This window comes from Pseudochaenichthys georgianus, chromosome 18, assembly GCF_902827115.2.
Source record: "Pseudochaenichthys georgianus chromosome 18, fPseGeo1.2, whole genome shotgun sequence".
Taxonomy (NCBI): Eukaryota; Metazoa; Chordata; class Actinopteri; order Perciformes; family Channichthyidae; genus Pseudochaenichthys; species Pseudochaenichthys georgianus.
In genome coordinates, this window is record NC_047520.1 from 4,624,791 (window position 1) to 4,638,478 (window position 13,688).

The window sequence follows — 13,688 nt, forward strand, 5'->3', positions numbered from 1 at the left end:
TTATCTTGGGGCGGTGGTGGAGAAGTCTGTGTTTTTGGGACACGAAAGGTCACCGGTTCAAGTCCATTGAAAGACCAAGTGCTACAGAGGTGTCCCTGAGCAAGGCACCGTTCCCTACACTGCTCCCCGGGCGCCGTACATAAGGCAGCCCCACTGCTCCTAACACTAGGGGCGGGTCAAATGATGGTACATGTCCCCTCTGTGGGACGATTAAGGGTTCCTTCTTCCTTTGCTGGAATGTGGTTTCTGTCTGTGTGGTTTTAAAACTGTTAACTAAGGCCTACATGAGCAGTAACACTCACATATGCTTTGGTGACAGGTTCTTTTCTTTGTGTAGTCAGAAACTAAATCGAAAGTCCTTTGAGCTTTCACAGTCGAGACAGCTTAGACATCTTTGATTAGAATCATATTGACGCTCTCGGTCAATTTGTATATCCACTTTAATTATTGGGAGAAATATGTTATATGATTTTGGTTATGTATTTTTCTTTAGAGTCACCTTTTTTTCTAATATTGTCTTTAATCCTAACACAAGCCCTTTGGATTGCCCTGCTGGTTGAAAGGTCAATACAGATTTTGTCACGGATTATCATGTCATGTCACATTTCTACGTCTAGGTTTGGGTGTTTTGGCTGTCTCTTCTGTCATGTTTTCCTCCTGGGTTGTTGTCTGGTCCCTCTCCCTGTGTTTCCCCTGTCGTTAGTTTCCCTGGTTGTGTCTAGGTGTCTGATTGTGTTCACCTGTGGCCCTTGGTTTCTCCTCCCCTGCCCGGCTGTTCTCGTCTTGTGATTACCCCTCCCCTGTATTTAGTCTTGTCTCTTCCTGTGTTCAGTGAATAATAAAGCCACTCATCAAACAGGATGTTAATACTTAACAGGTCTCTTTAAACAATATAAAAGCAGTCAGAGGGAACACATCATCAGAGGTTCGGGGACCTGAGCGACTTGTATAACTTGAAGATGAGTTGGACCCTTTTACTGATTGTGTCGCTGTTCTGCGGCTTGATTTCAGCCCAGGATGATGGCAATACTACTGATTTAGAAAATCATCTTGAACCCACAGGGATGCTTTCCTGACATGTCGACCTCCTGAGAGAGTTTGGTGCAGTAAGGGAGAAATTAAGAGTTCTGCGGAGCTTTGAATTGAAAGGCACACACTCAATATATTAAGATATTCAGGAAACAGAAAACAAGAAATTCCTTGTCAACTTTGCAGCATAATGAATTTAATAAGCAATGATTGAAGAAGACATTTTTAGACTTCTTTTATGATTTTATGAGTAACACTCCTATTAGTTCTGACACAGCTTTCAGACATAACTTCTTTACTTACAAAACCAGTGCAATTCTCGTCTGGGCAAAAAACTAAGAGGGGGACATGTACCATCATTTGACCCCCCTTGTGTTAGGAGCAGTGGCTGCCTTATGTACGGCGCCCGGGGAAGCAGTGTAGGGAACGGTGCTTGCTCACACTAATTTTTACCTGCATGGCGATTTTAAACAAAGTCAACCTCTGTACTTTTAGCCGGATGTTTTTAACCCACTTACCAGGTCTTTTACCAGATGTTGTGGGACACAGCCTCGGACACCCCACCGGGGGAGCAGGAGTACATGGTTTAACCCCGCCGCATACGCTCTGTGCTTCAGCCGCTGCTCTCTTCTGTCCCTTTTATTGCATTTCTTTATTTCATTAAAACAAATGTAACACTGACCAAACAGGGCTTTTATAAACTTGTATTGGTTTTATTACAGGAGTTTTTAAATGGTTAAGTCAATACGTTTATTTCGAAATGCATTTGCATGAGATGGATATTCATAATACATGAAGCTCAGCGCAAGTTCTTTCAGGAAGACTGGGTATGTATACATTCACTCCGCAGCTGCATATAATCAGCTCATCACGGCGTTGTCTATAACCCATTACATTCACCTCATTCTCCAGCAGCCAATCACTGAGCTGCAGCCACACTTTAAAATGGTTCTCCTCTCTCCTGCAGTCAGCTGTGATTTCAGGTGTTCATTCTGCCGCCCGCCTCCTCCCCATCCACCTCCTTTCATCACATCCAGTGCCAGGAGAGTTAATCCAAAGACCTCATCACACCTCCTCTTCATCCCATCTCCTCATCAAATCCAGATCGTCAGCATCATGACCAGTGTCTAGACCCCGGGGGGTTCCCTTTATGCTCACGGCTTTCCCCCTTTAGATATACCATTTCAGGATCGGGGTCTAATCGCCAAAGACTTAACATTTATCATATGACATGTGTCAATAATGTTCTTTAAACAAAATGAAGTCTCTCTTGATTGAACTGCAGTTTGAGGCAGGACTGTTTCATTTAGGTACCACACTACTGATTCACTCATAAGTGTTGTACTTTATCAATGCCATTTACTTTGCAGTGAAACAATGATCTTGTTCAAACAGGTACATATGGGAATATAACCTCTGCGACAGACCTACTCATTCCTTCATGTCGAGGCGCAACTTCCGAAAGAAGCAATTCTGTCAACTCGATATATGTGAAGGGAACTTATGTACCAGTGTCCCACTCGTGTATTGAAAAGCAGTTGATAAGATATAAGGAAATTATAATGGGACTTTATTTTTATTATCATTAATATGGGGGTCAAAGATTGAAAATGTCTCAGTTTTACAATGATCTTAAAAACAGGTTTATCTGTATTGCACCTTCAACAACATGGCAATCCAAAGGGCTTTGTGTTAGGCTTTAAAGGACAATATTAGAAAAAAGGAAACAAAAGGCGACTCAAAAGAAAAATATATCACCAATTATCATATAACATTATTATCCTAATAATCAAAATGGATACTAAATGTGACAGAACAGGCAATATGCTTCGATAAGTGGCTTTATTATTCTACTGTAAAGCAGTTGATAAGAGATGAGGAAATAATAATGGAAAATCATTTTTATTATCAATAGTGTTGGGGTCAAAGATTAAAACGTCTCAGTTTTACAATGTTCTTACAAGACAGATTTATTTGAATTGTACCTTTCAACAAAAACAGGGCAATTCAAAAGACTGAAAGGGTATAAGACATTTAAGAAAGTATTGCAAACAAGTAGCACAAGGCGGCTGAGAAGAAAGAATACATAAACAAAATCATATAACATTAAGCTCCATCCATCCATCCATCTTCTCGCTTCTCATCCGTGGTCGGGTCGCGGGGGTAGCAGTTCCAGCAGAGAGCCCCAAACTTCCTTTTCCCTGGCCATATCAACCAGCTCTGACTGGGGGATCCCAAGGTGCTCCCAGGCAGCGAAGAGATATAATCCCTCACCTGGTCCTAGGTCTACCCCTTGGTCTCTTCCCAGCTGGACGCCTGGAACACCTCCCTAGGAAGGCGCCCAGGTGGCATCCTAACTAGGTGCCCGAACCACCTCAACTGGCTCCTTTCGACGCGAAGGAGGAGCGGCTCAACTCCGAGTCCCTCCCGGATGACCGAACTTCTCACCTTATCCCTAAGGGAGACACCAGCCACCCGGCGGAGAAAACCCATCTCGGCCGCTTGTATCCGCGATCTCGTCATTAAACTCCCATTAATCAAAATGTGTCAATATGATTCTAATCAAAGATGTCTAAGCTGTCTCGACTGTGAAAGCTCAAAGGACTTTCGATTTAGTTCTGACTACACAAAGAAAAAAAACCTGTCACCAAAGCATAATGTGAGTGTTACTGCTCATGTAGGCCTTAGTTAACAGTTTTAACCACAACAGACAGAAACCATATTCAGCAAAGGAAGAAGGGAACCCTTAGTGACCCCCCTTAGTGTTAGGAGCATGGGCTGCCTTATGTACGGCGCCCGGGGAGCAGTGTAGGGAACTGTGCCTTGCTCAAGGGACACCTCTGTGCACTTGATCTTTCAGGGACTTGAAATCGGTGGACCTTTCTTATCCCAAAACACGGACTTCTCCATCACCGCCCCAAGATAAAGTTGATGCAAGGACACAGGGTTCATCTTCTTGTGAAAGCTGACGATTACTGCCTCAGAGAAACTTGTTCGAGAACATTGTGAGTAAGAGTGTTGTTTGGAGCTGTTCACTGTCCCTTTAGACCAAATATGGTATTCTTAGTCAAGTTGTCTGGACCCCCCCTCAACCCCAATGCTGACTTCTGAGAGGGAAGTTGATGGTTTTATCAATAATAAAGATCAACCATGTCAGGATGATAGGCAGATTGTGGTCCAATGAAAGGCTGCAAAACAGCAACATGACCAAAAACAAGCCAAGATTCTGCAATGTGGGGTTGCCCAACGATGAGTGTTGTTTTGTCCGTCTAGACCAAATATTGTCTTCTTAGTCAAGTCGTCTGGACCCCCCTCAACCCCAATGCTGATTCTGACAGGGAAGTTGATGGTATTATTAATAAGGAAAATCACTCTTGTGAGCATAGCAGGCAGATTGTGGGCCAATTACAGACTGACCATAAACAAGTCAAGATGTAATCTTTAAGATCTCTCCTACGAGCTCAACGGTTAATCTGTAACATCAACTGCTCTCCAGACAACTTCTGCAAAAGCTGACGGTTTATGATAGCGAAACACGTTACGAACCCCACTTTACAGCTGTCATTCTGCAAGATGGGGTTGCAAAACAAAATGCAGATATAACTTAGCACATGTATAAAAAAGTAGTAATTCCTGCTGGGTATTTTTTTGCTAACAGATCCAACAAAAAATATATATATTATTTTACAAGACCGTCTTTGGGTTGTTCCCCATTATTGTGACGACTGGGAGCAATTACCTCCCCAAATCATGGAGTTTGAATATCCTGGGGTCATGATGAGGGTAGTTGGAGTGCGAAATCGACAGGTGAATTGGTTTGGCTTCTGTCGTGGTGGGAGCGTTGCACTCAACAGCTTTGGGGAATAGAAAGCTAGCTGAGCCAGAAGGCAAAGATTTTTAACTTTCCCATTGATCAACGTTCCAATCCCAACCCGGACCCCAACCCTAACCCTTCCAACCATTAACAACGGTCATGGTCTTTTGGTCGTGACGGGCTCACCTCAAAGGGGCTTAGACCTCAGGAAGGAGCTCAGAGAAGAAGCCCTTTTTTTTCTTTTTAATGTTTTCAAATATTATTTCTTAGAATATCTTAGGCCCTCACAGAGGGCCTAGAGGGCAATGACGGCTCGCCACTGCAAAAAGGAAGGTCTTAAGCGCACTCTTAAAAACGGATAGGGTGTCTGCCGCCCGAACACAAACTGGAAGCTGATTCCACAAATGTGGAGCTTGATAAGAAAAGGCTCTGGCTCCCATTGTACTTTTAGAGACTCTAGGAACAACCAACAACCCTGCATTCTTGGAACGCAATGCCCTAGTAGGACAGTAGGGTATAATGAGTTCTTTAAGGTAAGATGGCGCCTGCCCATTAAGGGCTTTGTAGGCGAGAAGAAGAATTTTAAATTCTATCCTGTGTTCTATAGGGAGCCAGTGTAAGGCAGCCAGAACAGGAGTAATGTGGTCCCTTTTCCTAACTCTGGTTAGTACACGAGCCGCAGCATTTTGAATCAGCTGAAGCGACTTGACTGACTTCTTGGTACTCCCTGAAAATAAAGAGTTACAATAATCCAGCCTTGAAGTAACAAATGCATGGACTAGTTTCTCTGCATCGTTTTGAGGCAAGATATGCCTGATTTTTGCAATGTTACACAGATGGAAGTAGGCGGTCCTTGAAATTGATTCTATGTGGGCGTTAAAGGATAAATCCTGATCAAATATAACACCAAGATTCCTTACAGTCTCACTGGAGGTCAAATTAATGCCATCCATAGTTAGTATATCTTTAGATAATTTGTTTCGTAGATTCTTCGGGCCAAGTACAATAACTTCAGTTTTGGTCGTGTTTAACATCAAAAAGTGTAAGGTCATCCACGTTTTTAAGTCCTTGAGGCAGTCTTGAATTGTATTTAGATGATTCATTTCATCAGGCTTGATTGATAAATATAGTTGAGTATCATCCGCATAACAATGAAAGTTTACAGAATGATTCCTTATAATATTGCCTAACGGAAGCATATATAATGTGAACAAAATAGGTCCGAGCACTGAGCCCTGTGGCACTCCATGGCTAACTTTGGTTTGCGTGGAAGATTCATCGTTAACACGTACAAACTGAGAGCGTTCAGATAGATAGGACCTAAACCAGCCTAAGCAGTTCCCTGTATGCCAACTAAGTGCTCTAGTCTTTGCAATAAGATATCCTGGTCGATAGTATCAAATGCAGCACTTATTCCTCCTTCACTGGATTCCTCAAAACCACCTGCAGAGAGAAGTCATTTCAAATACTTGCGGCCTGTCCTATGTGGAATCTTTTTATGTATTAACCTGGGGTCCTGCTGGTTTTAATCACACTTCATTTTATGGACAATTCATTCCTTATTATTGTGTTTATTTATTTATCTATCTCTTTATTTATTTACTTATTTATTCACTATCAATTTGATTTGTTGTGTGAATTCTTTACAAAACACTTTTTACCTTAAGCACTTTTCTATTAATTGTATCATTGACCTGCATGCTTTTTTAAGATATTGTCTTATGAATGTTTTTACAGGCCTTTTGAAGGATTCCCTTAGGACGGGTCCTCGTCAGCCACATCCTTTAGGGGTCCCCGGAAGGTTAGGGGATCTCTAGGTCCCGCTGCTCTGCCTCTTCTGTGATCTGGTCCCCTCTTGCTTTTTTAATTGATTTTTCTTATTTTTAACAGGGCTTTTAGAAACATTGTATATATTTCCCTTGGAGTTTTTTCGAAGGTTTTTTAACCACGATATTATCCCCGAGAGCCAGTGCCCCACGCAGCTCTGGTGGAGCCCTGCCCTTTCCCCTAACCTAACCCTAACCCTTCCAACCATTAACAACGATCATGGTCTTTTGGTTGTGACGGGCTCACCTCAAAGGGGCTTAGACCTCAGGAAGGAGCTCAGAGAAGAAGCTCTGGCACGTCCTATCCAAGCTCAGACTACACAAATGTAATATCTCAATGAGCTTGGGAACGCCTCGGTATTCCTCTGTACATCTTGCTGGGGAAAGGGCCTGTTTTTCTTACCATTTTAACTACGTGACAAGGCGAGGGATAAGAGGAACCCAGTATCTGTGTGTCTTTAGAACAAAGTTACTCAGCTTGTTTGAGAAGATGAAGATCAAGGTTACTTCCTCTTTAGAAACTACTAAAGCAGCTCCATCCAGCTGAGGATTCAATCGTCCAGCTGACTGATCGAAGTGGAACAGATCTCTGCTCGCTCGCCTACAACACGTAAGTAATACAAAACATATTCGAGCATAGGACTCACCATTTGTTGTCTTTTACTGTAACTGTAATACTTCTGTATTTTTAGTAAACAACGAGACAATAAGGTGAAAATAAACGTTTTTTACTTATTGTTCACCTTTCTCCACATCATGTTTCTAGTTTCAGTTAATGATACGATGAGTTGTTATAAACATTCTCCATGTTAGTACCATCTGCTGCTGTTGGGTCTTTATCTTTAAATGCAAACAAGGAAGTACAGCTTCAAAGGCCATGACTGGGTCCTTTAAAATCTTCAAACACTTCTTATAATGAACCTATTCCTATATTTAATTTGGATGGTTTATTTGACATAATATATCATTTATTATAAAGTGGATTTCAACTTACACCTGGTAATTTGATTTAGTTTTGAGGAAGACTAAACTAATTGAGTTTTGTTTCTTAAACAAACAATAACCTTGTTACTTAAATATTCTCCTTCTCCCGCTCTAGAAAGCATGACCACCACTCCCCTGATCCTTCTCACGATTGCTTTTGTCTTTGTTAATGCGAACAATCCACCTTGCCGGACGAGAAGTAATAACAATGCGTACAACAGCTTTTCTAGAAAACACATCGTTCGGGACCGATTTGACAGAAGGAACTACAATGACTGGGAAAGGTGGAGTTAGGTCTTGTGACATATGTGAGTTCAAGTCAGTGTGTTTAATTTAATATGGTTTTAATAAGATCAAGATTCATATTGATATCATGTAAAGTGAGTGAATTGTTTTATAACACAACTGTTTTGAACATGACTTATGTTGTACTTTGTCAACGGCATGTACTTTGCAATGATCTCGTTGTGCAGATACATCAGGAACCATGGACTCATCAACAGACCTCTGCAGTCCTTCTTCAGCAGCAGAGATGAGGAAAGAGTCACGGACATCTGTAATGGTGCAGGACAACCGTTACAAATAAGTAGATACCAGCTAACTTATGCATCAGTCACAGAAAACTACTGGTATTTCATGTCAAATTGAATCAAAATAACAGGGTTACAAATGTACGTATTGCCAAACAATATGTGGTTTTGGCTTGTGATATCGTGGTAAACCAATGCCTTCCCGTTCATTATCAGAAGTACACCAGACAATTGCCAAACCGGTCAGCTGCACCCTGTCAACCTCGGTAGAGTAGAAACGTTTTTTGCTTACATGAAAACATGTTATTTTGGATATCTGTTACATATTAGAGCCTGGTTATTATAACAAGTTGTTACATTAAGGAGATGACTTGTGATAACAGTATCATATTAAACATATTACTGATATTTACATTGAGTTATTCTCAAGTCAGAAACGTTACACTTGTGGTTTGTTGAAACTAAATTGTCACATTATGTCAAAGTGAATTGGTTTCTCTCTTATTGAACTGTTGGTTATACTTTTCTGTGATGCTTAAATTCATAGTATTGTTATTGTGTAAAAAAACTCTTAAACTCGTGTTTTTTGTTAAATTTTACTACAACATCTTTGTGAAAATGTAATCAAATCCTGAAGTGTTGCTTTGTATATGTGTTGAATTAATTAATTGGACCTGCATTAATCAATATTTGTATGTGCTTTTGTGCTATTAAAAGATATCTCCCACCCTTGCAAGTCTTTAGAGTTTCTATTGTATTTGTTTGGTCATTCTATGGTAGAGATAAAACAAGTTTCATTTCTAAAACTCCAACTGTGGATGATAACAGGTAATGATTTCCTTCTCTGATGCTGTTAAGCTGCAGAGTACCTGTTTCTAAAGCTTTGTAAATACGGTTGCTATTGGAATATTCAAATGAGCTATGGGTGATACACTACAAGTGAGCAATATTTGCAAAGTGTCAGTGTGAAACTTAACTACATCTTATTTCTCTAATACAAAATAAGTACCTGCTTGGGTTTCCATCTGTGGCACCTGTGGCATCTCTGGTCAACACTTGAGGGCAGACTTTCTTCATTTACTGTCTATCATTACTACAGAAGCCTATGTCAAAAAGGTATTTACAATTAGGAACATTATTAACATACTGTAAGCTGCACTTATAAATGGATATACATTTACAATACACAGACGCTACTTCTTTCTTTGGGCCTTATGTTTAACGTTGTACAAAGATTGTTTTAGGATCAAGGTTTAAGACATCTTTGATTAGAAACTATTGACACATTTTGATTAATGGGAGTTTAATGTTATATGATTTTGTTTATGTATTCTTTCTTCTCAGCCGCCTTGTGCTACTTGTTTGCAATACTTTCTTAAATGTCTTATACCCTTTCAGTCTTTTGAATTGCCCTGTTGTTGTTGAAAGGTACAATTCAAATAAATCTGTCTTGTAAGAACATTTGTAAAACTGAGACGTTTTATCTTTGACCCCAACACTATTGATAATAAAAATAATTTCCATTATTATTTCCTTATATCTTATCAACTGCTTTTCATACACGAGTGGGACACTGGTCCATAGTTCCCTTCACATATATCGAGTTGACAGAAATGCTTCTTTCGGAAGTTGCGCCTCGACATGAAGGGATGAGTAGGTCTGTCGCAGAGGTTATATTCCCATATGTACCTGTTTGAACAAGATCATTGTTTCACTGCAAAGTAAATGGCATTGGTAAAGTACAACACTTATGAGTGAATCAGTAGTGTGGTACCTAAATGAAACAGTCCTGCCTCAAACTGCAGTTCAATCAAGAGAGACTTCATTTTGTTTAAAGAACATTTATTGACACATGTCATATGATAAATGTTAAGTCTTTGGCGATTAGACCCCGATCCTGAAATGGTATATCTAAAGGGGGAAATGCAGCCGTGAGCATATAGGGAACCCCCCGGGGTCTAGACACTGGTCATGATGCTGACGATCTGGATTTGATGAGGAGATGGGATGAAGAGGAGGTGTGATGAGGTCTTTGGATTAACTCTCCTGGCACTGGATGTGATGGGGAGGAGGTGGATGGGGAGGAGGCGGGCGGCAGAATGAACACCTGAAATCACAGCTGACTGCAGGAGAGAGGAGAACCATTTTAAAGTGTGGCTGCAAGCTCAGTGATTGGCTGCTGGAGAATGAGGTGAATGTAATGGGTTATAGACAACGCCGTGATGAGCTGATTATATGCAGCTGCGAGTGAATGTGTACATACCCAGTCTTCCTGAAAGAACTTGTGGTGTCTCGTCAATTGTGTTAGTCGTGTTTGTTTTATGTCTGTCACTTCATGTTTAGTCAGGTATGTAATTCCAAGTCTAGTAAGGTTTCTATGTAGAGTCACGTTTTCTTGTTACTTCATGTCTTGTCTGTCTATTTCATGTCATGTCTCGTTTTCCCATTTCCTGTTTTTTTTTTGTACTTACCTCTTGTCTTTCCTTTCAGGTCCTTTTAATTCCTCACTTTGGGTGATTTTCCGTCCTCGTCAGTGTCTGCCCCGCCCCTGATTGTTCCCACCTGGTCCCTATTCCCTCATGTATAAATAGTCCTTGTCTCCCTTTGTCTTGTGCCAGTTCGTCTTGTTTCAGTGTGCTTCCATGTCCAGAGACCCAGCGTTAAAACCAGAGAGAAGAGTTTTGTTAAAATCGAGAAGTTTTGTTTTGTCCTCGCTTGAGTGATTTTTTTGTTAAAACTTTGTTTTATTTTTCATTAAAATCTGAGCCGTCGCATTTGAGTCCAGTATTTTTGTACCCCGTTTTAACAGAACGAACTGGCCAACATGGACTCAGCCGACTCAGAAAAAAATTAAAGTGGATGTCGAAGAACAGAGAGCAGAAGCTTGCTCACCATGCTGCACAGCTGGTCCTCCATTAACAGAGGAGTTGGTAACCTCACTTGTCGCCAAGCAGAAATTCCAGGAGGCTGTAACGAACAAGTTAATCACCTGGCGGTTCAAGTGCACAGAGCTCTTGCCCAGCTCGAGGCTGGATCATCTACACGGTCTCCTACTATGCCAAGCCCATCCGTTGCATCCGCTGGTGCTGCTGCAGACCACATTCCCTCTTCTGGAACGTCGCTTCGCCTTGCATCTCCAGAAAAGTTTTCCGGGGACTCTGGGGACTGTCGCCCCTTTCTGGTACAGTGTGAACTGCATTTCACCCATAACCCCTCAGCCTTTATCTCAGACCAAGCTAGAGTAGCCTTTATGCTGTCCCATTTAACCGGGCGAGCTGCTGCCTGGGCTACGGCCGAATGGTCCTCTAATTCTCCAGTGAGCCAGTCAGTGAAATGTTCTCAGAGACTCTAAGGCATGTTTTTGATCACTCTTCACCAGCCAGAGAGGCCAGCCGAGTGTTAATGCAGATTAAACAGGGACCCAGAAGAGTGGCAGATTATGCGATACAATTTCGCACTTTAGCAGCAGATAGCGGTGGGAACACCCCAGCCCTTATTGATGCCTTTATGAATGGATTAAAGGATTCTATTAAGGATCAATTAGCACCCCTGGAGCTACCAACAGATCTTAACTCTATCATTGCAATGTCTACCCGCATTGATATTAGACTTAATGAAAGGAACAGTGAAAGGTTAAGGACCAGCGTGCGCCCATCTGCCCCACAACGCCCATGGATAAACAATACCCTCTGACAACATCATCCGAGGAACCAATGCAGCTGGGCGGAGCCAGGATCACGGCAGAGGAGCGACAGCGCCGTTTCCGTGAAGGATGCTGCTTTCTACTGTGGACAACATGGCCATGCTGCATCTTCCTGCCGTTAAAAGGACAGGCTCATCGGCGCGACGGAGGGCGGTGGTGAGCCGATTTTCTGCAGCTGACTTTCCTCCACGTTCATTGACCAGGTAAAATTACAGTTACGTGACCACACCATGACTCAGGGGGTACTAGTGGATTCCAGGGGCAGACGAAAGTCTGATGGACTGGGGTCTTGTTAAAAGACTGGGTATTACTACTGTTCCTTTGACTTCTCCTGTAGATGCCAGTGCCTTAGATGGCAGCTGTTATTCAGAGTAACCCATATAACTGAACCCGTTCAAGTAACCATAGATGACATTCACACAGAAACATTAAGATTCCACTTATTTGACTCTGCACTTCACCCTATAGTTTTGGGACTTCCATGGCTCCTCAGGCACAATCCGAATATTGACTGGCGGTCGGGAAACATTATGAACTGGGGCTCTGATTGTAAAGTAACCTGCTTAGCCTCCCCTGGGAACTCCAGACAGTCTGTTAATCAGACAGACATCCCCAATAGAGTTTACCACTGGACATCAAGTCAGAGTATACTGACCTGTCCAGAGTGCCTGCATGTTATCTGGACTTAAAAGAGGTTTTGACAAGACTAAGGCTACTTCGCTACCACCTCATCGACCTTATGACTGCCCTATGACCTTTTGCCTGGAGCTCCGATCCCTAGAGGTCGGCTTTTACTCCATCTCTGCACCAGAAAGAGGGGCCATGAAGACGTATATTGACTCTTCCCTTAAGTCTGGACTCATTAGACCGTCGTCCATCACCTGCGGCTGCAGGCTTTTTCTTTGTGGGCAAGAAAGATGGTTCCCTCCGTCCATGCATAGACTATAGTCCACTCAATGGAATAACTGTCAAGAATAAATACCCCCTTCCACTAATGTCTACAGCGTTTGAACTGTTGCAGGATGCCCAAGTATTCACCAACTGGACCTCAGAAACGCCTATCATCTCGTCAGAATTCGGGAGGGGGATGAGTGGAAAAACAGGGTTCAACACTCCGAGTGGCCACTACGAATATCTTGTTATGCCTTTTGGTTTATGCAATGCTCCAGGTGTTTTTCAGGGTATGATCAATGATGTGTTGAGGAACTTTCTCAACAAGTTTGTCTTCGTCTACCTTACGACATCTTAATTTTCTCACCGGATGAGGAAACTCACATTCAACATGTCCGCCAAGTACTCCAGAAACTGTTGGAGAATCAACTGTACTGCAAAGCTGAGAAATGTGAGTTTCATGTCAAGACGGTCTCCCTTCCTGGGTTATATCGTCACCGCTAACCATGTTCAGATGGATCCAGTAAAGGTTAGTGCTGTGGGAAGATTGGCCAACTCCCACAAATAGGAAACAGATCAAACAATTCTTAGGCTTTGCCAATTTCTACAGGAAGGTCATAAGAAACTTTAGCCACCATTGCGGCGCCATAAACATGCACTAACCTCTTCTCATGTTGTTTTTAAGTGGAACACTGAGGCGGAGAAAGCCTTTCAAAGAACTTAAGACGTTGTTTCACAACCGCCTCCAATCCTCACAGGTGCCTGACCCGCAGAGACAATTCATTGTGGAGGTGGATGCCTCGAACGAAGGCGTCGGAGCGGTGCTCTCCCAAAGGTCTGCTCAGGACAACAAGCTCCATCCTTGTGCTTTCTTGTCACGGAAGTTGACAGACGCAGAGAGGAATTACGAT

At 42.2% G+C, this 13,688-nt stretch overlaps 1 long non-coding RNA gene across 1 annotated transcript; it reads left to right on the plus strand.

Moving 5' to 3' along the window:
- The first annotated feature begins 7,358 nt into the window (after positions 1-7,358).
- LOC117463499 (uncharacterized) lies at positions 7,359-8,915 on the plus strand. Its single transcript, XR_004553931.2, has 3 exons — positions 7,359-7,380; positions 7,769-7,937; positions 8,127-8,915. It is a non-coding gene; the product is annotated as an uncharacterized lncRNA (long non-coding RNA).
- The last annotated feature ends 4,773 nt before the right edge of the window (positions 8,916-13,688 follow it).